The sequence below is a fragment of the Hylobates moloch genome, unplaced genomic scaffold (assembly GCF_009828535.3).
Source record: "Hylobates moloch isolate HMO894 unplaced genomic scaffold, HMol_V3 SCAFFOLD_22, whole genome shotgun sequence".
Classification (NCBI taxonomy): domain Eukaryota; kingdom Metazoa; phylum Chordata; class Mammalia; order Primates; family Hylobatidae; genus Hylobates; species Hylobates moloch.
The window spans coordinates 46,662,870-46,687,741 of NW_026652297.1; the positions used below are offsets into that span (position 1 = coordinate 46,662,870).

Below are 24,872 nucleotides of genomic sequence, written 5' to 3' on the forward strand. Positions count from 1 at the left end.
TGCGAGGGGGCGGCCACGGCGCCCCAGCCCGAGGCCTGGCGCAGAGCAGCGGGAGGCGGCGCAGGCCGCGGCGGGGCCTGCAGCGGCCCGCCGACCCCGCGAGGCAGCGGAGTGGGCCCTGGAGCGGCTCGGCCTCGGGCTGGGCGGCCAGAGGCGGCCGGGAACGGCCCCTCGGCTACTTACCGGGAGGAAGGACAGCCGGGATCCCAGGGCCCCGGGCCGGACCGCGGAGATGCCCCAAACTGACACGGCCGCCATCTTGGAGACAGTGAGCTCCAGCCGGGGGGAGGGGAGGCGAGGCGGCGGAACAGCCGCGGGGGGAGGGGAGCGTCGCGAGGGAACGGCGGCCTCGGGGAGGGAGCTGGAAGAGCCTGGGCGGGCGGCGAGGGGAGGCGGAGGCCCGGCAGCGCGGGTGGGGGGCGGCCGGGAGCGGGAAGAGCAGGGCCGAGAGCCGGGAAAGGCCGGAGGGCGGGGCGGGGCAGCAGGGAAGAGCCGGCCGGCGGGGTCACGTGGGGCCGGTACAAAAGGCCAAAGCCAGGGTGGGAGGAGGACTTGGTGGGGCTGGAGGCTGGTGAGTGGGGACTCCTTCTCTGCCTTCTCACGTGCTTAAGTCAGACGGCGACCCGGGAGAGGAGGAGCTGGTGCGCCCCATACCACCGCTGGGGAAACTGAGGGCAGGCGTCTGGGTGGGGTGGCTTCAGTGTGGCACGGAAATCCGGCAGCCACGCAGGATGGGAACTCTCGGCGGCGTCTGTTTACAGTTAGTGAGCCCTCCCTCCCTACTCGTTTGCCCGCACAGCGACTTTCCGGAGCCCGAGGGCGGGGCCTGGGGGCCGGAGAGGAGGCGGCTTCCAGTCCTCAGCCCTGGCTGCTTGCCTCAGCCCCCGACGGCTCTCTTCTGTCAGTGGGAAGAGTTGGGGAGAGGGTGGAACCAGAAGCATCCGTCTTAAGCCCTTTCAGCAGTGACTTCATTTCTTCCCTCCCCCAGCAGTTGAGAGGGTTCTTGGACCTCACTAGAGCCATTTTATGGGAAACTCCACAGACCTGGGTCGTGTGACTTGGACAACGTCACACAGCTAGTACGTGGCGCGCACCTGAGCTTGGGACTGAGATTTGTCTTATTCCAAAGCCGGTCTTCCCTTCTTGCCCTGTGCGGAACTCTTGTCCATACTTAAGGCGGAACCACGAGCAGGCGTTCTTCATGGCCTGCCTGTCCACTACTGGCTGTATGGACGTTTTTTTGTCTTGCCTTTCATCTAGTTTAAACTCTTTGATGCAGAGATTGAGTCATACTTTTTTTTTTTTTTGAGACAGTGTCGCTCTGTCGCCCAGGCTGGAGTGCAGTGGTGCGATCTTGGCTCACTGCAACCTCCGTCTCCTGGGTTCAAGCGATTCTCCTGCCTCATCTTCCTGAGTAGTTGGGACTGCAGGTGCCCGCCACCACGCCTGGCTTATTTTTGTATTTTTAGTAGAGACAGGGTTTCACTATGTTGGCCAGGCTGCTGGTCTCGAACTCCTGACTTCAAGTGATCCGCCCTCGTCGGCCTCCCAAAGTGCTGGGATTACAGGCGTGAGACACCGCACCTGGCCAAGTCCTGCTTTTTTTTTTTTTTTTTTTTTCCTGCATTCACTGGAAAGACAGTAGACATGAAAAAGACATACTAAAAGTTTAATCGTTGACATGGAAGTGTATCCTGCTGCCTGACCTTTATCTGCCCGGTCCCCAACCCCGTACGACCCACCCCGCCTAGACTGTCGCCCGCAATACCTCATTTTATCTCAGCTTTAGCTTTTAAGGGCCTCCCTCTCACGCACTGCCTTAACTTCCATGCTGACTTCCTTTTCTGAACTTCTGTAGTAGTATCGTTTGCTCTAGTCATTTTGCACTTACGTGTGGTCTCTATATATATATATTCCGAATGCATTCCTTGGTAAATGCTCTCCTATAATGACTGCATCTCCAGCACCTAGAATAATGTTGTACAAGTACTGTAGTAGGCGGTTTAAAATAATGTTGCTCGTGAATGAACAATTTTTTAAGCCGTTAACAAAGCCGTTTGTGGCGGGGCGCTCCTCCTGTAGCCCAGCTACTCGGGAGGCCTGCTTGAGCCCGGGAGTTCGAGGCTGCAGTGAACTATGATCGCCACTACACTCCAGCCTGAGAGACACAGCGAGAAGGAACCCAAACTTTTCTGTCTATCCCGTCTCCACTCTAATCCATAGCCCTACCTTCCATACCATAGACTCTGGACCATTCAATAAGAATAACGTAACTTTTCAGATCATAGTCCAGCCAAATCAATATCCTGACACTGACAGAAACAGAAGTGTAATGCAGTGAGGTTGACTGAGTTGCCATTCATCACGTACTTCCAAGCTCCATCTCCAAAGCAGTAGAGAAATTTGGAACACATGATAATCCAATAGAAAGGATCTCTTTCATCCTAGATGAATCAGATAGACACATTCTCAGGTAAAATGGTCCGTTTGTAATGAAATCACCTCCTATATATATATATATATATATATATATTCTCTTTTAGTAGACTAGCCAGATTTTTATTTCCCAAAGAGGGCAGATAAAGTCATATTAATACAAAGACAATGAGTTCTTCATGTGAGACTAGAGTGTGTGGCCTTCAGAAGAAAAATAATACAGAGATGAGTTGTGTTTACTTTTGGATAATTTGGAAGAAAACTAGCCACAGCCATCCTGTGAAAAGACCACACGGGGATTGAACAGTAGCAAGAATTTAAAACAATTTATAACAACAAAGCACAGTTGAGCTTTTCACACAGCTTCCGTAAAGAGTCTCTGCTTTACATTTGCATATCTAAATGGCACATTCAGGAGGTCTTCTCAAAATAAAAATCTTGCAACAAAGACAGATTAAAGTCCTCATCATTTGCAAGTTAAAAAGCAAGCTGCACTCTGAAAGGATAGTTTTTCTTAGCTCAAACTTTACTCATGATTCAGCCCTGTGGAGCTGGCAACTAAAGGTTATTTCCCCCTTGCATATTTTGCTCTAGGAATCCCTGCCTTTTCACTTGTACTTGGTAATTGTGTCTTATACGGAGTCCATGCCAGCCTGAAATTGGAAGATTGCTCTGTCCTGGTTTCAACAGGAAAAATTTTTAGTCCATTTACATTTAATGTAATTACTGGTATATTTGGATGTATGCCTGCCATCTTACCATTTATTTTGGATCACCCATTTCACATCCCTTGTTCTCTGCTTTTTGCCTTCTTTTGAATTAATTAAAATATTTTAACTATATCATTAACCCCCTTTATTAATTTTTAAATTATACATTACTAGTTTTAGAGATTACAACATTGCTTTTTGACTTATTGTCTTATAAAAAGTAATTACTTTTACCACTTCCCCAGGAATGCTAAGACATTAAAATACTGTATCTCCACCTACCCATCTCCCTTTTGTGTTTATTGTCGTCATGGATTTTAATTGTGTGTGTATTTTAAGCCACACAAGAATTTATACTTATTGTTCTGTACAATAAGTACTCATTTAGATCAACCTCCATATTTATCCTTATATTGCTCTTCATTCCAATATGCATTTCTGTGCTTCTGTCTGAATGTTTTCCTTCTATTTGAATAATTCCTCTGTTTTACAGCAGGTCTGCTGATGACAAGTTCTCTCCAAGGTTGGTCGAGTTTTTGCTTTTTGTTTTTTGTGGGGTTTTATTGCCTAAAACTTTGCATTATCCTTCATATTTTTGCTAGGTATAGCATTCTGATTTGGCAAGTTTTTTTGTTGTTGTTTTTTTTTCCCAGCACTTTGAAGATGTTCTTCCATTGTCTTCTGGTTTCTATCACTCCCTTTTGTTCCTTTGAAAGTAATGTCTTTTTTCCTTTGACTCCTTTTAGGATTTTTTCTTATCTTTGGTTGTCAACAGCTTTACTATGATGTGTGTAGATGTGGTTTTCTTTGTATTTATCCTGCTTGGGTTCATGAGTGCAATGGGTGTATGCACAGTCCCTTGCATTTGTGGTTTATATCTTTTAGGAAATTCTTGATCACTATCTCTTCTCTCTCCTTTCCTCTTACGGTTTAAATTATACATATGTCAGAATTTTTCATTGTTTACCATCTGTATTTCCTATCATCTTTTTTCCCCCTTTTTTTTCTCTATGCATGAGTTGGTATATTTTCTATTTAATTGTACTTTTAAACCCATTTGTGAATTCTTAATTTTGTTTATTGTATTTTTAAGTTCTAGAATTTTCATACAATTCTTAAAATCAAATTCATTTGGAGAAATTATTTATTTGTATATGTATTTTCTCTGCTGTTGCCTCTATTTTCTTGAACATATCAATCCTAGATTTTTTTTTTTTTTAACCCTAGCTATTTTAAAGCCCTTTCCAATCATTACAATAGCTGAATCTTCTGTGGATCTATTTCTATTGTATATTCTTTCCATTGGTTTGGGTCATTTTTTTTTTTCTGGCTCTTAGCTTGCCTGAGAATTTTTAATAGGATGTCACACTTTCAAGTATGAAAAATTGTAGAGGCTCTGGATAGTATTATCATCATCCAGAGAAGGATTCCTGCTGTCCTTTGCAAAGCATTTAGAGTGAGAGCTAACCACCTTAATCAACCAGAGACTGAGTTAACTTGGGGTTGGGTTTTGGCAAGATTTAATTCACCTCTTTGTTGCTGCTGCTCCAGTAGCATAAGCCTCCAGGGGTTCCAACTGAGAGTGTGTTCCCTGAGACCCTTCATCCCAGTGGATACTGCATCTAATTCTTGTTTCTGCAGAACCATGAGACGGTCAAAATTTCTTCACTCTGCTTTTCAGAGGCTTTCTGCTAAGCTTCTTAACCTTCTGTCTCATGCATCTTCAGAATTTGGAAAATGACTTGAGGAAGACTGACAGTATTGGGCTCAATTATTTACCCCTCCCTTCTCACTGGGAATCTGGCCCCTCTTGTTCTTAAGTTTGTCTCTCCAATCCTGCTGAACTGACAGAATCATCCCTGGTGGTGTCTTTGCCTGTTAGGGCCTCTTTCTATACTCAGAACCAAAACTCAGACTCTGGCCTTATGCCCAGAATTTCCCCAAGGAATAAAGGTACTGCTGAATGTCAGCTCACCTCTACATATAGTTTCCCCTTCTCTGAGATTGTGTCCTGGTAAGTTCTGGTTGCCTCAGCAGCTCGCTGATGCCTTCAAGCAGATGTTTTATGTTTTAGCTGGCTCTCCTAATTGTTTTCAGCTGGATTATTGGTTGGCTATAAGTACCCCCATCGTACTCAGAACCAGGAAATGTTTTTCATATGAAATGATCTTGCCTTCCCCCTCAGTAAAAAAAAAAAATGTCTGAACAAGGCTGTGCTTGGGGTATCAAGATATAGTTTACAACACTGTCTGTGTATCAGAATCATCTCAGTACTTTTTAATAAGTAAGAGTCCAGAATTCCACACCAGACCTACTAGATCCAAATTTCTGAGAGATTAATTTGGCTCTGTATTTTAAAATCCTTTCCAGGTATGAACATTTGCTCTGACAACAATTGAGTAATGGGGACTGGATTTATCCTCCCCTCTTAAACATCTGGAAAAAAAATAATAATGGTTTTCTGACATAGGTTTTCTGACAAAATATATGAAACAATGGTTTTTAGACATTGGACAATAGACAGTGTAGGACAGTGATTACTAAGGTAAGAGAAGTAAACAAGTTGAGCCATCTAATTGCCCCAGCCTACTGCCTTGCAACAGTTTCTGGACCACGGGACAGGCAGTGGCAGAGCCCAAAGCCCAGCAATACTGCTGACTTGAGGAGACAAATACCAGGCTTCAGGGAGGCCAACGTAGCTAAAGTTTGGAGGACAGAGAACCAGAAAGGGGAAAGCTACATATGTATATACAACTCCAAATATCTACAGAGGGGTCCTTTTGCTTCTTTGGATGAGCATTGATTTGCATGTATTTAAGAAGAGACTAATTGGAAACTAATTGGGAAAACAAACCACCAAAAAAAGGCAGGAAAAACAATTCCCAGAGCTCCCATATGAATGGAAATTGTGCCTGTTTTCACCAGCTGGAATGGAAAGACCTATCTGTACATTTTGTCCTTAGTCCTCAGGAGGGTGTCATCTTGGTACTAAAAATGAATTTGCCTATATTAAAAGGAGCATGGGAGATTTGAAGAAATAATGGCTGAAATAGTTCCAAATTTAATAAAAACTATAAACCCACAAATTCAAGGCATTCGAAGAACACCAAGCAGAATAAAAAATTGTAATCACAAGGCACATTATAGTAAAATTGCTGAAACCAGGCGAAAGTCTTAATATCAGCCAGAAAAAAAAGATAATACACAGGGAAGAACAAAGAAAGGAATTACATTAGACTTGTTATTAGAAACTATTCAACCAAGAAAAAAAAGTCTTCAGATTGCTGAAAGATTTTTAAAAATCAACCTAGGGTTCTTTACTCAGCAGAAATGTCTTTCAGAAATGGAAGAGAAAAATGTTTCAGACAAAAAAAAAAAAAGCGGCTGGGCACAGTGGCTCACGCCTGTAATCCCAACACTTTGGGAGGCTGAGGCAGGTGGATCGCCTGAAGTCGGGTTCAAGACCAGCCTTTCCAACATGGTGAAACCCTGTCTCTACTAAAAATAGAAAACATTAGCTGGGCATTATGGCGCACTACTGTAGTCCTAGCTACTTGGGAGGCTGAGGCAAGAGAACTGCTTGAACCCGGGAGGCGGAGGTTGTAGTGAGCTGAGATCACGGCATTGCATTCCAGCCTGGGTAACAGTGTGAGACTCTGTCTCAAAAAAGAAAAAAAAAAAGAAAGAAAAAAAAGAAAAACACAACTGGGTGCAGTGGCTCACACCTGTAATCCCAGCACAATAAGAGCCCAAGGGAGGCGGATCGCTTGACACCAGGAGTTCAAGACCAGCCTAGGCAATGTAGTGAGACCCCCATCTCTAATAAAAAAAAAAAAATTGAAAAATAGCTGGATGTGGTGGTGCATGCCTGTAATTCCAGCTACTTGAGAGGCTGAGGTGGGAGGATTGCTTGAGCCTAGGTCAAGGCTGCAGTGAGCCATGCTCACGCCACTGCACTCCAGCTGGAGTGACAGAGCAAGACCTTGTCTCAAAAAAAAAAAAAAAAAGGAAAGAAGAAAGGAAGGGAGGGAGGAAGAGAGGAAGGGAGGGAGGAAAGGAGGGAGAGAGGGGAGGGCAGGAAAGAAAAAAGCTAAGATAGTTTATCACTAGAAAACATGAACTTCCAGAGCAAGACCTTGTCAGAAAGAAAGGAGAGAGAGAGAAAGAGAAAGAAAGAAAGAAAGAGGAAGAAAGAAAGAAAGAGCTAAGATAGTTTATCACTAGCAAACATGAACTTCCAGAAATATTGAAGATACGTCTTCAAAAATAATGGGAAAGGATACTAGACTGAAATTTTGATTTATAGTTAAATGTTAAGAACTCTGTAATTGTGAAATGTGTGGATAAGTACAATTTTTTTATTTATAAGATGATTGTGTAAGGCAAATTAGTAACAATGTATTATGGGGTTTAAAACTTATGTAATAGTAAAATGGATAATAGGGAGAATGTGGAGAAATGGGAATAGTGGTTACAAAGTTTTACACTGTACATATAGTGGCAAATTATCATTTGAAAGTAGACTGTAGTAAGCTAAAGATGCATATTGTAAACCTTACAACAACCACTGAAAGTAATAATAAAACTAAAGTAGAGCTACTAGGCCAATAGTGGAAATAAAAGAGTCACAAAAATACTCAATTTAGAAGAAAACAGGAAAAGAATAAAAAAAAGGAGTAAAAACTAGATTAGACAAATAGAAAACTATAGCAAGATCATACACTTAAACTCAGCTATATTGATAATTATATTAAATATAAGTGGTCTAAACATCAAAGTAAGAGGCAGAGGTTATCAGATTGTATATAAAAGCAAGAGCAAACTATGTGCTGTCTATAGGAACACATTTTAGATAAACACAAATACATTAAATGCAAAAGAATGAAAAATACATGCCAGGCAAATACTAACCAAAAGAATGATGGAGTGACAGTATCACTATCAAACAGACAGATTTCAGAACAGGGAATATTACCAGGAATAAAGATTAATATCTTTATTAATCCCAGCACTTTGGGAGGCCGAGGCAGGCTGATCACGAGGTCAGGCGTTTGAGACCAACCTGACCAACATGGTGAAACCCCATCTCTACTAAAAATAGAAAAATTAGCCAGACGTGGTGGTGCATGCCTATAATCCCAGCTACTCAGGAGGCTGAGGCAGGAGAATCGCTTGTACCCAGCAGGCAGAGGTTGCAGTACGCCGAGATTGCACTACTGCACTCAAGCCTGGGTGACAGAGGGAGACTCTGTCTCAATAAATAAATAAATAAATAAAAAATAAAAAAAATACTGAGAGCCTAAAGGGAAAATAGAGAAATCTACAATTAAAGTTTAAGATTTCAACACTACGTTAATAATTGATGTTTTTAAGTAGAAAGAAAAGGAGTAATGATATCGAATACTTGAACAACATTGTCAATTAACTTGAGCTACTTGTTTATAGGACATTGTACCCAACAACAAAAGAATCTATGTACTCTGCCAGTGTGCAGAAAGTATTCACCAAGATAGACTATGTTCTGTGTTGTAAAATAAATTTCAATAAATTTAAGAGATTAAAATTATATTAAGTGTGATCGCTGATCAAAATGAAATTAGTCTGGAAAACCAAATATTTGCAAATCAAACAACATAAGTCAAACAGAAAATGACAAGAGAAGTTAGAAAACTTCTAAAACATGTTCAAGAAATTTGAACAGATGTTTCATTGAATGCATATAAAAAGAAACATATCAAAATGTATGGAATACAGCTAAATCTATACCTAGAGAGAAATTTAAATGGTCATATTAGAAGAGATGTCTCAAATCCATTAACTAAGCATCTACTCAAAAAAATTGGAAAAAAAAAAGAACAAGCCACATAGTAAGTAGAAAGGAGGAAATAATGAAGAGCACCAATCAATGAAATGGAAAGCAGAAAAGCAATAGAGAAAATCAATGAAACCAAAAGACTTCTTTGAAAAGCTTAATAAAATTGATAAAGTTCTAAGAAGATTGACTAGGAAAACAGAAAATATAAATTAACAATATGAGGAATGAAAAAACATAACTATAGACTCTAAGTGCATAAAAAAACAAGGAATATTGTGAACAAATTTATGGCAATACATTTAAGAACTTAGATTGAATGAAAAAAATTCCTTGGAAGACAATATACTAAAAGTCATGTAAGAATAAGTAGATGATTTGAATAATCCTGTATCTATAAAAATGACAAAATTTATAGTTAAGTCAGGCACAGATTATTTCACTGACAAATTCTACCAAACAGTAAATAAATAAAACGAATTTTACACAAATTCTTCTAGAAATTTGAAGAGAAGGGAATATTCCCCAATTCACTTTATGAAGTTAGCATTACTCTCATTCCAAAACCAAACAAAGGCATTCCAAGAAAATGGATGTCCTTCATGAACGTGACCAGCTGGCTTTATCCTAGGAATGCAAGGCTGCTTTAACATTTGAAAATCAATCAATGTAATTCATCACATTGACAGACTAAAAAGGGAAACTCATATGATTATCTCGATGGAGACAGAAGCATTTGAGAAAATCCATCTATTCCTGATAAAAATATGAGCAAATTAGAAATAGGAAGGAACTTCCTCGAAATGATAAAAGAAATCTCAAAAAACCTGCAATTAACATGGTACTTAATGATGAAAGACAAATACTTTCCCTCTAAGACATGATCATAGCAAAGATATCTGTTGTCACCACTTCTCTAGTCAACATGGTACTATAGTTTCTAGGCAGAACAGTAAGGAAAGAAAATAAAAAGGCATCCAAATTGGAAAGAAAGAAAGCTATCTTTATTCACAGATGACATAATCGAGTATCTAGAATATCCTACAAACAACTACTAGAATTAATAGGTTTATCAAGGTTACAGGATATAAGATCAATATACAGCCAGGCATCGTGGCTCACGCCTGTAATCCCAGCACTTTGGGAGGCCGAGGTGGGCGGATCACGAGGTCAGGAGATCAGGACCATCCTGGCCAACATGATGAAACCCTGTCTCTACTAAAAGAAAAAAAACTAGTTGGGCATGGTGGTGTACACCTGTAGTCCCAGCTACTTGGGAGTCTGAGGCAGGGGAATCGCTTGAACCCAGGAGGCAGAGATTGCAGTGTGCCGAGATCACACCACTGCACTCCAGCCTCCAGCCTGGCAACACAGCGAGACTCTGTCTCCAAACAAACAAACAAAAAACAAGAAGTGGGCCGGACGCGCTGGCTCACGCCTATAATCCCAGCACTTTGGGAGGCCGAGGAGGGCAGATCATGAGGTCAGGAGATCCAGACCATCCTGGCTAACACGGTGGAACCCCATCTCTACTAAAGATACAAAAAAATTAGCCGGGAGTGGTGGTGGGCGCCTGTGGTCCCAGCTGCTCGGGAGGCTGAGGCAGGAGAATGGCATGAACCCGGGAGGCGGAGCTTGTACTGAGCTGAGATCGTGCCACTGCACTCCAGCCTGGGTGACAGAGCGAGACTCTGTCTCAAAAAAAACAAAAACAAAAACAAACAAACAAAAAAAAAACAAGAAGTGTTGGTAAGCATGTGGAAAAATTGGAGTCCTTGTGTAGTGTTGTTAAGAATATAAAGTGGTGCAGCCACTGTGGAAAACAGTATAAAGCTTCCTCAAAAATGAAAAATAGAATTACCATAAGATCTAGCAATCTCACTTCTGGATGTATATCCAAAAGAATTGAAAACAGGCCAGGCACGGTAGCTCACACCTATAATTCCAGACTTTGAGAGGCCAAAGCGGGCAGATCACCTGAGGTCAGGAGTTGGAGACCAGCCTGGCCAACATGGCGAAACCCTGTCTCTACTAAAAATGCAAAAATTAGCTGGGCGTGGTGGTGCATACCTGTAATCCCAGCTACTCGGGAGCCTGAGGCGGGAGAATTTCTTGAATCCGGGGGGCGGAGGTTGCAGTGAGCCAAGATTGTGCCACTGCACTCCAGCCTGGGCAACAGAGTGAGACTCCGTTTCAAAAAAAAAAAAAAATTGAAAACAGAATCTTGAAGAGATGTTTGTGTACCCATGTTCATAGTAGCAGTATTCACAGTAGCCAAGAAGTGGCAGCAACTCAAATGTTCATCAACAGGTGAATGGATAAACAAAACGTGGTATATACATACAGTGGAATATTATTGGGCCTTAAAAAGGGAAGGAAATTCTGACATACGCTACAACATTGATGAAACTTGAGTACATTGTGTCAAGTGAAATAGGCCAGTCACAAAAATATAAATATTGTATGATTTCCCTTACATAAAGTAGTCAAATTTACAGAAATGGAAAGTTGTATAGTAGTTGCCAGGTCCTGGCAACTACTAAGAAAAATGAGGAGTTATTATTTAATAGGTACAGATATTTAGTTTTACAAGACGAAAAGAGTTCTGGAAATGAATAGTGGTGATGGTTGTACAATATCAATGTATTTTAAACACCCATCAAGTGAACACCTAGAAATTGTTCAGATGGTAAATTTTATGTTTTGTGTATTTTACCAGAATTTTTTTAAAAAAATAAAGTGTATTTCTGTATACTAACAACAAACAATTGGCGATTAAAATTTTAAAAACTAGCTTTTTACAGTTGCTTAAAAATATGAAAGCTTTGGGGATAAATCTGACAAAATAAGTGTGAGATCTGTTCATTGAATTCTACAAAATATTGCCAAGAGCTAAGAACTAAGAAAATGGGGCCGAGCGTGGTGGCTCACGCCTGTAATCCCAACACTTTGGGAGGCTGAGGCGGGTGGATTACCTGAGGTCAGGAGTTTAACCAACATAGTGAAACCCTGTCTCCACTAAAAATACAAAAACAAATTAGCTGGACCTGGTGGTGGGCACCTGTAATCCCAGCTACTCGGGAGGCTGAGGCAGGAGAATGGCGTGAACCTGATATACGAAAAATACCATATCCACATGATTCTGCATGTCCAGTTCCACTTGGATGGGAAAGTTTTCTCCTGCTTCGTCTCTCTGTAGCGGTTGGCGATTACGTTATTGTTCCCACTTGACCATAATGGTCCATGCTACCACTGTAAATGAGCAGCTAGCTGCTCTTAGATGATTGAGTACACGGTAAGATCAATGAATCCTGAGAAGATAAACCCCAGCCCTTTTCTTTTTTCAGTGTGGACTGATTTTTTAGGTTACAGGTAATATTATTCAGGAGTCCTATGACAAGTATAACTTTCTGTAAGTCTGTGGATGGCGGTGATACAAGTACAACAGGCAATGAAAACAAATGCAAAGTAAGCATACGTGCCTCTCCTTGTGAGGATGTACTGTTGCCCCCTACGTCTCCTTCCGTGTGAGGATGTACTGTTGCCCCCTACGTCTCCTTCCGTGTGAGGATGGATTGTTAGCCCCTTCAGGACTGAAGAGGTCCTTTGGTTTGTAATCAGCCTACTGCCACATAACAACTGATTCCTGGAAGTGATACCATATGGGGACTCAGGACTGGTGGCTGCTGCTGGCATGCTAGGCCAAAGCAATGACCATGAGCCCATGATACCCAAGGCTGGCTTTGGTGAAGGTAAGTTCACATTGATGAGGTTTTGCACAGCTCCTGCCTTGCCACCACTGCCACTTTATTCATGAGTCATTGAGCAAGCACTGAAGTGGTGGGAGAAGGAGGCAGCTGGCTCCAGTCCTCTTGCCAACCTGGTTATTAGAAGCCTTCTTCTTAGCGTAGAGCTGTTGGTGAACATCTATCTGGGCACCGAGAGTTGCATACTCCTGGCCCGTTCTGAGAGGTCTGTCCTCAAACCTCCTCCCTAAAGCAGATGACCCTCCAAATCAAGGTCATCCCAAGTCACTGATCATCCAGTCCAGCCACCATCCTTTACTCGTGAATTGAAGTAGGTTCTCAGTTCAGGCTATTCTCTTCTTGATGAGCTGGGCAAGGAGATGTGCTGCTTAACGTTCTATCTGGCTGGAGGATTTTTCTGCTTCACTGTCTTCAGGACAACTTCTTCTTCTTCTTCTTCTTTTTTTTTTTTTGAGATGGAGTTTTGCTCTTGTTGCCCAGGCTGGAGTGCAATGGTGCCATCTCCAATCACTGCAACCTCCACCTCCTGGGTTGAAGCGGTTCTCCTGCCTCAGCCTCCCAAGTAGCTAGGATTACAGGCACGTAGCACCACGCCTGGCTAATTTTGTATTTTTGTAGAGACAAAGTTTCACTATGTCGGCCAGGCTGGTCTCCAACTCCTGACCTCAGGTGATCCGCCTGCCTCGGCCTCCCAAAGTGCTGGGATTACAGGCATGAGCCACCGCGCCCAGCCGCAGGACAACTTCTTAGTGAGACTACAGCACCACAAATTCCACTGGTAAGCCAGACTCAAAATAGTTTTTCCTCATTCAGTTGGATTTAGTGAAGAATTCTCCATAAGGACACAGTAGTGTCCACAGTTAAGCGGGGGCCAGAGTGCACCATGAGTAGACATACTGCAATATCATCCATCTGTTCTTTTTTTTTTTGGTGGGGGCAGGATGGAGTCTCACTCTGTCGCCCAGGCTGGAGTACAGTGGTGTGGTCTCAGCTTACTGCAACCTCCGCCTCCCGGGTTCAAGTAATTCTCCTGCCACAGCCGCCCAAGTAGCTGGGATTATAGGCACGCACCACCAAGCCTAGCTAATTTTGTATTTTTAGTAGAGACAGGGTATCACCATGTTGGCCAGGCTGGTCTGAAACTCCTGATCCCAGGTGATCCGTCTGCCTCAGCCTTGCAAAGTGTTGGTAATACAGGCGTGAGCCACCGCGCAGAGCCTTTGATCCATCTGTTCTTGAAGCAGTCATCTTCCAGGACCTGTTCTGGCCTAGTCCTTGTTACATGTACCTGTTCCTTTGGAAGATGTAGAACCAGTGAGCAGTAGCCGTACAGTGGCTGATTAGATCAGCTGACACCTGGTCCATGTAAGGCAGCTCAGCTTACCTGGTGCCTTGGTGTCTACTGGCTAGATGTTCAACTTCTACCAAAGACCAGTGGCAAGGCAAGAGCTGTTTCTCAAAAAACTGCTGACCTGATTTAAGAAGCTATGGCATTTCCTGTGAGCTCCCATATTACGTGTTACTAGAGTTCCACAGTGTGTCCTGATCTACCCAAGATGCACTGATGAAGCATGGCTAGGGGTGGAGGTCATTGGCAGCACATACATGGTCTTTGTCCAGGATTAGCTGGAGACCTCCCTGCAACATAATGATTTCAGCACACAAGGCTCTTCATGACCTGGCATTGTCTGCCTCTAGAGATTCACCTCCTGCACTCAGTCACATTCACCCTTCCTCTAACCATACAGAACTACTTGAGCACTTAAAAATGGATTGTAAGAGGATCACTGAAATTTCTTGAGGAAAAAATTGTTTTAAATTAGTCTGCCCTTTTTTCTTCCCTGGCCGTCTGAGGATTGACCACCATCATGAACGATACAGTAACTATCTGAATTAGAAAGTTCGTGACCAGCCAGGCGTGGTGGCTCACACCTGTAATCGCAGCTACTCAGGAGGCTGAGGCAGGAGAATTGCCTGAACCTGAGAGGCAGAGGTTGCAGTGAGCCGAGATTGTGCCACTGCACTCCAGCCTGGGCGACAGAGCGAGACTCCGTCCCAAAAAAAAAGGAAGTTAATGACCAACCGACTACTTTAGAGGAAATAAATGGTCATTGACGTCCTTCACTCCAGGAAGGCAACAGTACCTAATACAGATATTCAGGGCTGGGTGCGGTGGCTCAAGCCTATAATCCCAGCACTTTGGGAGGCCGAGGCAGGTGGATCATTTGAGGTCAGGAGTTCCAAACAGCCTGGCCAACATGGCGAAACCCCGTCTCTACTAAAGATACAAAAATTAGCCAGCTGTTGTGGCAGGCACCTATAATCCCAGCTGCTTGGGAGGCTGAGGCATAAGAATCACTTGAACCCAGAAGGTGGACGTTTCAGTGAGCGGAGATCACACCACTGCATTCCAGCCTGGGCAACAGAGGAAGACCCTGTCTCAAAAAAAAAAAAAAAAAAAAAAACCACACACACAAACACACACACACACACACACACACACCCCTATACACACTCTTGTTGATAAATAAAACATTACTAGTACCTTTAATATTCTCTCTCCAGCCGCATTTCCCTCCATTTCCCCCTCCCCAACTATCTTCTATAGGTAATCACTATCTATAGGTAATCACTAACTATAGGTAATCACTATCCTGTGTTGATAATTTCTTGCTTTTCTTTAGTTTTCCATCTTAATTTGTATTCCTAAATAATAGGTTGTTTACTTTTTAAAAGTGCATAACAAATAAAAACCTAGTTCTGTAGAGAAAGGGCTACTGTTATGTGAGGGTCAGTGGGTAAGATCATGAGTGAGGTGGGGTATCACAGGGCTCAGCATGGCTAGGCCATCAGGCTTGGCTGGAGCGGATATAGACTTGGTGGTGGATACATGACAGAAATGTGTGAGAGTGAGTTGCTTTGTATTTTATGCGACCTTTTCTTTTCTTTTCTTTTCTTTTCTTTTCTTTTCTTTTCTTTCCTTTGCTTTGCTTTGCTTTGCTTTGCTTTAATTAAGATATAGGATCTTGTTCTGTCATCCAGGCTGGAGTGCAGTGGCCCAACCACAGCTCACTGTAGCCTTGAACTTCTGGGCTCAACCAATCCTCCTGCCTCAGCCTCCTAAGTAGCTGAAACTACAAATGTGTGCCACCACACTCAGCTAAGTTTGCTTTCTTAATATTTTGTAGACATGGGGTCTTGGTATATTGCCCAGGCTGGTCTCAAACTCCAGGCCTCACGTAATCCTCCTGCCTCAGCCTCTTAAAGTATATAGTATGTATTTTCTGCTTCTGTGCTTATGATCTATTTCTTTCTTTTTTTTTTTTGGAGACAGAGTCTCCCTCTGTCACCCTGGCTGGAGTCCAATGGCATAACTTTGTCTCACTGCAATCTGCACCTCTTGGGTTCAAGCGATTCTTCTGCCTCAGCCTCCCATGTAGCTGGGATGACAGGCACACGCCACCATACCCAGCTAATTTTTTTATTTTTAGTAGAGACAGGGTTTCACCACATTGGCTAGGCTGGTCTCGAACTCCTGACATCATGATTCTCTGGCCTCAGCCTCCCAAAGTGCTGAGATTACAGGCGTGAGCCACCGCACACGGCCGCTTATAACCTATTTCTAGTGCTCATGAGTAAATCAAAACAGACCATTTATGTGGAGTGAAGTAAATGTCTTCAGTTGATTTAGGCAGCAGGACATAGAAAGAAGAGCAGAAATTCATTATCATATGGCTTTAAGCCAAACCACGTTAGATAAGAATCAGTGCCAGGCCGTAGTGGCTCACACCTGTAATCCCAGCACTTTGGGAGGCCAAGGCAGGGGCAAGGGGTGGGGTGGATCATGAGGTCAGGAGTTTGAGACCAGCCTGGCCAACACAAGTGAAACCCTGTCTCTACTAAAAATAAAAAAAATTAACCAGGCCTGGTGGTGAGCTACTTGGGAGGCTGAGGCAGGAGAATCGCTTGAACCCAGGAGGCGGAGGTTGCAATGAGCCAAGATTGTGCCACTGCACTCCAGCCTGGGCGACAGCAGGAGACTCCATCTAAAAAAAAAAGAGTCAGTGCCAGGCTCACTCTGTCCTCAAGTTGAAAAGATGGCTCGGCTGGGCGCGGTGGCTCACACCTTAATCCCAACACTTAGGGAGGCCGAGGCAGGCAGATCACCTGAGGTCAGGAGTTCGAAACAAGCCTGAGCAACATGGAGAAACCCCGTCTTTCCTAAAAAAAATACGAAATTAGCCAGGCATGGTTGTGCATTCCTGTAATCCCAGCTACTTGGGAGGCTAAAGCAGGAGAATAGCTTGAACCCTGGAGGCGGAGCTTGTGGTGAGCCAAGATTGCACCATTGCACTCCAGCCTAGGCAACAAGAGTGTAAGTCCGTCTCAAAAAAAAAAGAAAAAGAAAAGATGGTTCAATGGCAACAGGGATCTTGGAAATTATAATCTTCAGTATGTTGGTAGTTTGAACGTGCCCTGTACATCTGCTGTGTAACTATGGTCCTAGAACCTCTTTTCATGGTTCTGCTTGTATTTCCTTTGCCCCTCTCCTGTCTAGAATCTTCTTTTTACTGATATATTTCCTGGTTCTTGACTAAGTTTTGTTTGTTTGTTTGAGAGCATCTTGAGTCAAGAGTAGATGGGAGGCAAATTTGGGGAAGATATTTTTGAAAATCTGAAAATGTTTGTGATCCATCTATATCTCTATCTATCTATCTATCTATCTATCTATCTATCTATCTATCTATCTATCTATCTATCTATCTATCTATCTATCTATCTATCTATCTATCTATCTATCTATCTGTGTGTGTATATATATATATTATATATATATACGTTTTTTTTTGAGACAGGGTCTTGCTCTGTCATCCAGGCTGTAATGCAGTGGCACAATCACAGCTCACTGCAGCCTTGACCTACCAGACTCAAGCAATCTTCCTGCCTCTTGCTCCTGAATAGCTGAGACTACAGGCATGCACCACCATGCCCAGTTAATTTTTAAGATTATTTTTTATAGCGACAGGGTCTTATTATGTTGCCCAGGCTGTTCTCGAACTCCTGGGCTCAAGCAATCCTCCCACCTCAGCCTCCCAAAGTGCTGGGATTATAAGGCATGAGCTACCACACCCAGCTCTAATCTATCTTCATACATAAATGATAACTGAGCTGGGTATAAAAATAAAATTATATATGAAAATAATTTTTTTTTTAGACAGAGTCTTGCTCTGTTGCCCATGTTGGAGTGTAGTGGCGCAATCTTGGCTCAATGCAGCCTCCGCCTCCTGGGGTTTAAGTAATTCTCCTGCCTCAGCCTCCTGAGTAGCTGGAACTATGGGCACGTGCCACCACACCCAGCTAATTTTTGTATTTTTAATAGAGATGGAGTTTTGCCATATTGGCTAGGCTGGTCTCAAACTCCTGATTTCAGGTAATGCATCTGCCTTGGCTTCCCAAAGTGCTGGGATTACAGGTGTGAGCCACCACATCTGGCCTGAAAATTATTTTCCTTCACAATCTTTTAGCCTCTGTAGTCTTTTTGCTTCTAGAGTTTCTAAGAAGAAATCCAAAACCATTTAGGTTCCAGATTTTACTCCCTCTCTTTTCATAATTTGTTTTTATCCCCTCTGTCTCTGGAGGCTTGTAGAATTTTCTCTGTTCCAAATGTTCTGAAAATTCACAGTGCTTTATCTTGGTGTAAGTCTTTTAATCTCTTGTGTCAGACACTCAATGGGGCTTTCAATTTGACAATTTGTTATTCGTCCTGATAAGTTTTATTGAATTATTTCATTGCTGATATCTGTTTCTCATTTTCCCTTTTTCTAGATCTCCTATTGTTTGGGTTTTGGATCCACTAGATAGATCCTCTTATTTTATCCCCTTTTCTCTTTAATTTTCTATCTCTTTGTCTTTTTTCTCTACTTTTGGGGAAATCCTAAAAACTTATTTTTCTAATTTTTTATGGATTTCTTCATTTTTACTAACATTTTAAAAATTTCTAAGAGCTATTTTGTATTCTCTGAATGTTCCTTTTAATAGAAGGGGATCTTCTTATTTCATGAATGTAACGCCTTATCTCTCTGAGAATGTTAATGATAGTTTCCCCCCCAGGTTTTTCCCCTTGCATAATTTCTATTTCTCTAAGTGGGGCTTTTTCTGTTTGCTTTGGTATCTATCTTGCCTCTCTGCTGTCTGTTTATGCTTAAGTGTGGAGTACTAAAGAGGTGATTGGAAGATCTGACCATGTGGGTGGGGCATAGAGTGCTATAGGAGTCATTTTCAGTGGGCTGTTGGGGAGAGAATCCCCCAATTAAGTAACTTTAAGTCCTTCCTCTTGAGCTGCTCAAACTCCATAGAGAGAGAGATTATTCTGTAGGGTAAGGATCTGGTCATAGGGCTTTTGATAGCCAATGGGTAGAGGCAGAAAGGATCTGGTGTTCTTTGCATTCAGCATTCAGTATGCATATTGTCTCTCTTTAAAAAAAAAACAAACAACTTTTTATTTTAAAGTAACTTCAAATTTACATAAAAGTTGCAAGAAAAGTCCTGAGAATGCCCATATATTCTTTATCCGGATTTACCAGTTTTTAGCATTTTGCCACATTTAATATTTTGCTCCCCAACACACATACACAAATTAGTGTTTATTTTTTCTGAACAGTATGGGAGTAGAGATTGCTACATAATGTCCATTAACCTCTTCATACTTCAATGTATATTCCCTGAGAACAAATATAGTCTCACAAACTGTTTCTTAATCTTCTGGCTTTTGGATATGTTACCTATACCCTCAAATGTGTTTGGCATCCGCCAATCCAGAGACTGCCCTTTTCCTGGCAGTAAGGCAAACAAGGAGAGTTGGGGGAACTTGGCCCATGTGATGTGAGAAACCCTCTTTGATCTTCAGGTACCTGCATCTTCCACTGTGTCACACGAGATCGTAAAGACAGAATTCATACCTATTGGGCCAGGCGTGGTGGCGCATGCCTGTAATCCCAGCTACTCTGGAGGCTGAGGCAGGAGAATCACTTGAACCTGGGAGGTGGAGGTTTCAGTGAGCCCAGATGGAGCCACTGCACTCCAGCCTAGGCAACAGAGTGAGACTCCATCTCAAAACAACAACAACAACAAAGACTTAATACCTATTAACTTCTTGTAATATTTGTTGTAAAAGTTTGTTGTTGTTGTTTTTTTAAATAAAAGGGTAAACTCTTTAAAATTGGACTCAGGCTTTTTGAGGCCTTGCCCTGTCACTTAGGCTGGACTGCAGTGGTGTGATCATAGCTAACTGCAGCTTACCCCTGGACTCAGGGGATCCTCCTGCCTCAGCCTCTGGAGTAGGTGGGACCACAGGTGTACACCACCACACCTAGCTAATTTTTAAAGGTTTTTTTTTTTGTTTGTTTTTTGTTTTTTGTTTTTTTTGAGACAGAGTCTCACTCTGTCACCCAGCCTGAAGTGCAATGGTACGATCTCAGCTCGCCACAAACTCCGCCTCCTGGGTTCAAGTGATTCTCCTGCCTCAGCCTCCCAAGTAGCTGGGATTACAGACGCCCGCCACCAGGCTCGGCTAATTTTTGTATTTTTAGTAGAGATGGGGGTTTCACCATGTTGGCCAGGCTGGTCTCAAACTCCTGACCTCGTGATCCCCCAATCCCCTGCCTTGACCTCCCAAAGTGCTGGGATTATAGGCGTGAGCCACCATGTTTGGCCAATTTTTAAAGTTTTACAGAGACAGGGTCTTGCTATATTTCCCAGGCTGGTCTCAAACTCCTGGCCTCAAGCAATCCTCCCCCTCAGCCTCCCTAAATGCTGGGAATACAGATGTGAGCCACCACACCTGGCCCCCATAGACTTACATTATAAATTCTTTTTATTTTGTAATGACTTCAAACATGTGGAAAGTTACAAGAATAATTTAGAGAAATTTTTGTGTATCTTTTATCCAAAGATTTTTTTAAAGTTTGTCTATTTGTCATAATTCTCTCTCTCTGTGTGTGTATATATATATGTATGTGTATATATATTATATTCGGTTACATGTTTTTATATTGTTTTATGTACATATATACACATGTTTATGTGTGTATATATTAATATATAATAATTTGATGTAAACATGTATATATTCCTTTTGTGTTGATTTTTACTCTGTCTGTGATAGAGTAGATTGCATGCATGATGCCTCTCACTTTAGGGTTTCTTCTTTATAACAAAGATATTGGCCAGGTTTTATATTATAACAAAGGTATTATAACAAAGACAGTGGCTCAAACTGGAAACAACATAAATGTCCATCAACATGTGTTGATGGCTAAATAAAATGTAGTATAACCATACTTCCTTCCTCCCTTCCTTCTTTCTTTTTGTTTGTTTGAGATGGAGTTTTGCTTTTGTTGCCCAAGCTGCTGGAGTGCAATGGCATGATCTCGGCTCACTGCAACCTCCGCCTCTTGGATTCAAGCGATTCTCCTGCCTTAGCCCCCCGAGTAGCTAGGATTACAGGTGCGCACCACCACACCCAGCTAATTTTTTGTATTTTTAGTAGAAACCAGGTTTCATTATGTTAGCCAGGCTGGTCTCAAACTCCTGACCTCAGGTGATCCCGCCTGCCTCAGCCTCCCAAAGTGCTGGGATTACAGGCATGAGCCACCTCACCTGGCCTCTTTCTTTTTTTTTAAGACAGTGTCTCACTTTGTCACCCAGGCTGAAGTGCAGAGGTGCGGTCTCGCTCACTGCAGGCTCTACCTCCTGGGTTCAAGCGATCCTCCCGCCTCAGCCTCCCAAGTAGCTGGGACTACAGGTATGTGCCACCAAGCCCAGCTAACTTTTTTAGAGATGGGGTCTCATCACGTTACCCAGGCTGTATTTTCTGTTATTTTTCTATCCTCTATTTCATTTATTCCCACTCTAGCCTTCATTTTTTCCTTCCTTTTGCTTGCTTTGGGTTTAGTTTGTTCTTTTTTTTCCCCTAGTTTATTAAGCTGGAAAGTGATGTTATTGATTTAAGATCATTCTTTTCTTTTTATTTTCAAAAAATTAAAATTAAAAATAAATAAATACATAAATAAAAGTTTCCATTTGCTTTTACATCTAGTGTTGGAGATCATAAGGCACCTCATCTTGGGAGTAAATTTTTTTTCTGAGACAATCATTCGAGTGGTTCTTTTTTTTTTTTTTTTTTTTTTTGAGATAGTCTTGCTCTGTCACCCAGGCTGGAGTGCAGTGGCAAAATCTCAGCTCACTGCAACCTCTGCCTCCTGGGTTCAAGCGATTCTTGTGGCTTAGCCTCCCGAGTAGCTAGGATTACTGGTGTGCGCCACCATGCCTGGCTAATTGTTTACTTTTATTTTTAGTGGAGACAGGGTCTCAAACTCCTGACCTCAAGTGATCCACCCGCCTTGGCCACCCAAAGTGCTGGGATTACAAGCGTGAGCCACTGCGCCCAGCTACATAAGCATTTTTAAGCTCAGTAAGCCCCAAACTAAGCTCACTTTCCCCTCCCAAACCTGATTCTGTATTTTCTACCTTTTTGAACACCTTTTTGAACCTGGTGGGGCTGCCTGTTAAATACTTCTGGAAAAAAGTCAAAGGGTGCTTTTGTGAGAGTACCTCCCTCCCCACTTTCCTCCTGTTTTCTATTACTATAGTTTTATCATAGTACCTACAAACATTTTATTGTACTTTATCTGTTCTCCCCGTAGACTATGTGTGAGCTACCCGCTCAGGGCCTTGAGCGGTGCTTCTTAATTAACCCCTTATTACCCTGGAATAAGGATGTAGCGTGACCATTTTTAAATGATTGGATAGAGGCTGCCATTCCCAATACTCCTTGCTATGCTGTGAAGTGGAAAGGAAATTTTGCATATGGTCCCGATTTCTCCAAGGCATTACAGGATTGAGACCCTCATGCACACATTCCTCCTGTCTTGAGGTACAATGATATTAGATTATTCCAGCTATGTTGAGTCAGGCCTGCCTGGGGTCCTCTATCAGGAAATGATCTCAAGTGTCTGCAGGCAGTTGCTTGTTATGAGGGAATGGGAATCTGAACCAAAACCCAGGCTGGATGATGAGGGTAGCAGGGTAAACAGGAGCGTTGTCTTGCAGGGGAGGCTGGCCACGCCTCCTGATGCAGGCATCCAGGCCATGTGGGAGAGTGTGACTAGCAGAGGCAGGGTGCCTGGAGAAGAAATAAAGAGTCTGTACCTGAGGAACCTCAGGGTAGGGAGTGGGCTTTGCAGCAATGGAAATGGGGACCACTAGTGGATTGATCAGGGTCTCCGGTTCTCTCTCTGGTAAGGTAGATTACTTTGAATGTTAAAGGGATGTGACTTTGTGTGTGTGACTGAACTGGTGAAGCTGGTCATTCCAGTTGCACTGTCTTGGTTGGTTTTTTGTTTCTTTTTATTGTGGCTACTTTAATTGATTTACTTTTCTACCATGTGGCACACCCAGAAAAAAGATTAGCTTCTCAAGGTAAGATAGAATTGTGAAAGGAATTCTGCTTATTTTTTCTTACAGATGTTAACAATCAGATAGGGTCTGCCTGGATAGATCTCCATATTTAACAACTCCGGAAGCAACTCTTTATAAAATCAAAAGACCATTTGATGAATAAAAAACACAAGTTGCCAGCAATAAGGCTAACCAGAGGGTCTACAAAAGATCTAAAAATCCCACCAAAATCTTAAAATCTCTCATTTAAATAAATGGATGCATCTGAAGAATGCAGCTGGAATTTCTTTGATGCCAGGAGCAAAGCAGCACAGAAGTCCATGGAGGGCAGGGAGTAAACACTGAAGTTGCTCCATAGCAACCCACAGCCTCTGCCCTCACAGAGTGGTACTGCCCCACAGCAGTACCAGCAGACCTCAGAGATACTGTAGGTTCAGTTCCAGATTACCTCAATAAACCAAATATCACAATACAACAAGTCACAAAAAAATTATTTTGGTTTCCCAGTCCATATAAAAGCTATGTTTACACTATACTGTAGTCTCAGTGTGCAATAGCATTATGTCTAAAAAAATACATAATAGTTTAATTAATTAATTAATTTGATTTGAGACAAAGTCTCACTCTGTCGTCCAGGCTGGAGTGCAGTGGCGCAATCTCGGCTCACTGCAACCTCTGCCTCCCAGGTTCAAACAATTCTCCTGCCTCAGCCTCTTGAGTAGCTGGGATTACAGGTGACACCAACAGTCCCAGCTAATTTTTGTATTTTTAGTAGAGATGAGATTTTACCATGTTGGCCAGGCTGGTCTCAAACTCCTGACCTCAGGTGACCCGCCCACCTCAGCATCCCAAAGTACTGGGAATACAAGTGTGAGCCACTGCACCCGGCCTATACTTTAATTTAAAAATACTTTATTGCTTAAAAATTTGACAATCGGCCGGGTGCGGTGGCTTACACCTGTAATTCTAGCACTTTGGGAGGCCGAGGCGGGCGGATCACGAGGTCAGGAGATCGAGACCATCCTGGCTAACACGGTGAAACTCCGTCTCTACTAAAAATACAAAAAATCAGCCGGGCGCGGCGGCGGGAGCCTGTAGTCTCAGCTACTCGAGAGGCTGAGGCAGGAGAATGGCATGAACCTGGGAGGCGGAGTTTGCAGTGAGCCTAGATAGGCCAATGCAGTCCAGCCTGGGCGAAAGAGCGAGACTCTGTCTCAAAAAAAAAAAAAAAAAAAAAAATTGACAATCATCTGAGCCTTCAGTGGGTTGTAATCATTCTGCTGGTGGAGAGTCTGGCCTCCACGTTGATGGCTGCTGACTGATCGTGGTGGTGGGTGCTGAAGGTTGAGGTGGCTGTGGTAATTTCTTAGAATAAGACAACAATGGAGTTTGCCACATAGATTGACTCCTCTCGAGCTAAAGATTTCTCTGTAGCATGTGATGCTGTCTGATAGCATTTTACCCACAGGAGAACTTTCAAAATTAGAGCCGATCCTCTCAAAGCCTGCTGCTGCTTTAATTATTAATTTATGTAATACACTAAATCCTTTGTTGTCATTTCAACAATGTTCACAGCATATTTACCAGGAGTAGATTCTATCTCCAGAAACCACTTTCGTTGCTCATCCATAAGAAGCAACCCTTCATCTGTTCAAGTTTGATCATGCGTTTGCAGCAATTCAGTCCCAT

The 24,872-nt window shown here is 42.7% G+C and overlaps 1 protein-coding gene across 4 annotated transcripts in view; it reads right to left on the bottom strand.

Moving 5' to 3' along the window:
- Nucleotides 1-270, bottom strand: part of KAT6A (lysine acetyltransferase 6A) — a 127,712-nt gene extending 127,442 nt beyond the window's left edge. For 3 of the 4 annotated variants that reach the window (XM_058433297.1, XM_058433298.1, XM_032144430.2), the window contains exon 1: nt 184-250. The gene's annotated coding sequence lies outside the window, so the exon portion shown is untranslated. Of the gene's footprint in view, nt 1-183 lie in introns of all 4 variants that reach the window. The other variant, XM_032144429.2, reaches the window with a different exon arrangement.
- Nucleotides 271-24,872: the final 24,602 nt, after the last annotated feature.